A 1,783-nucleotide genomic window follows, 5' to 3' on the forward strand; every position below is an offset into this window, starting at 1 on the left:
AAAGATGTTTTTAAAGTAAGAGAACTGAGCAAATTTATAAGAGTACAATAGTTTGGGCCAGAAATCTATTAATACCTATTTAGAACAGACAGACTGTGACGCAGATTGAGGTTTATACGCTGAATTGTGGAGATGCTTTGTTTACCTGGAGTTAGGAGGCAATGGCACCATGGGGGGTTTGGAAGCCTTTTAAGTTCTAGACCAAAATAAGGGAGGGCAATTTCCTGCCATCCAAGCAACTGAATGGTTAAAAGCCTTAAGGCTTAACAACAACAACAACAACAACAAAAACCCCACTCACAACTTTTTGCACTTTCTTTCTCCCTGTAAAAAACACAAACAGGCAGCACAGTAAGACAGCTGTCTGTTCCAGTGGTTTTGTACCTGCTCCCAATAGCCACAGACACAGTACTTTTTCAACCTTTGCCCGCCGGTGTCGGGGACAGGTTTCCACAATTCGGGGCGACTGGCTTCACTATCCAGCCTGGGCAGCATATCATCCTGTGACTCAGTTTCCTGTTCTTCAGTCACTGCGGGGCCTGCGAACCGCAGTGAACGGGCTTCAGCCTCTAGGCCTCTGTAACAATCAGGTCCCTGGTGACCTGGAGAGCGGCAATGAGAGAGCTCAGCTGAATCTTCTCATTGGTGCCAACAGAAAGTCTGTACTCTATGTCTGCCATTTTGGTCAGTAAGTGTACTCGAACCGAAGATGGAAAGTCAACTCTGTGCACAAACAAGTGTATCTCTGTCAGGATATCATGTAGCGCCAAGCCCTTCAGCGTTTTCAACTCCATTATATTCCTGTAGGCTGTGGTGAAGTCTTGATTCAACATCCAGTCCAGAATGTCAGCAATGTGTGACTTGAGGGGGTGCCCGGTACAGGTGTAGGCCGTTTCCTCTGTCACCTTCCCGAAGGCCATATTGGTGCTCTGCAAAATGTTCAGAGCCCTCCGCATACCTCCGCTGGAAAGGGTCACGAGTGCTTTCATCCCGTCCTCACTTAGGTCCACTCTCTCCTCTCCTACGACGTGCTCCAGGCGGGGAACCATGAGCTCGGGGGTCAGGGGGCCGAATCGGAACCTCGTACACCGGGACTGCAAGGCCGGGATGATCTTCGACAGATAGTTACAGATGAGGCAGAACCGGGTGTTCTCGGTGAACTGCTCAATCACTCTCCTCAAGGCATCTGGGCGTCTTGAGTCATGGTGTCAGCTTCATCCAGGATCACTAGTTTGAAGCCTTTCTTAAATATTGTCCTTGTGCTAGCGAAGCTCAGGATTGGTCCCCGAACAATATCTATTCCTCGGTCGTCTGAAGCGTTCAGCTCCAAGACCATGGAGCCAAATTCCTTATCTTTGTATAGCTGTTTTGCACAGGCCAGGATGGTGGAAGTCTTTCCTGTCCCTGGAGGACCATAGAGGAGCAGGTGGGGCAAACGGTCTTCACTGATAAATTTTTGAATGGTGCTCAAAACGTCCTGATGAGAAATCAGATCATTCAGCGTCTGTGGCCGGTATTTTTCAACCCAGGGCAGGTTTCTGATCTTGGCCGCCGCGGGCTGCTGCTGCTCCTGCTGCGCTGAGGTCTCCTTGGCGCGGTGAGAGAGGCGTCGGGATCCGCCGGCGTCGTCGCGGCCCCCGCGGACCTGCACAGCGACCAGCCGCCAGCCGACCCGGCCGGGACCGGGGCTCTTAGAGTTCGCGCGCAAAAGCCGATTTGCTTAACTTTTTAAGGTTTGTTTTATGATCAGGGTATATGGTCTAGTTTTGTTAGTGTTCCAGAT

The 1,783-nt window shown here is 50.5% G+C and overlaps 1 pseudogene; it reads right to left on the reverse strand.

The window, feature by feature from the left end:
* Positions 1–393: 393 nt before the first annotated feature.
* On the reverse strand, positions 394–1,487 carry LOC112926201 (replication factor C subunit 5 pseudogene; annotated as a pseudogene).
* Positions 1,488–1,783: the final 296 nt, after the last annotated feature.

The sequence above is a fragment of the Vulpes vulpes genome, chromosome 3 (assembly GCF_048418805.1).
Source record: "Vulpes vulpes isolate BD-2025 chromosome 3, VulVul3, whole genome shotgun sequence".
Classification (NCBI taxonomy): Eukaryota; Metazoa; Chordata; class Mammalia; order Carnivora; family Canidae; genus Vulpes; species Vulpes vulpes.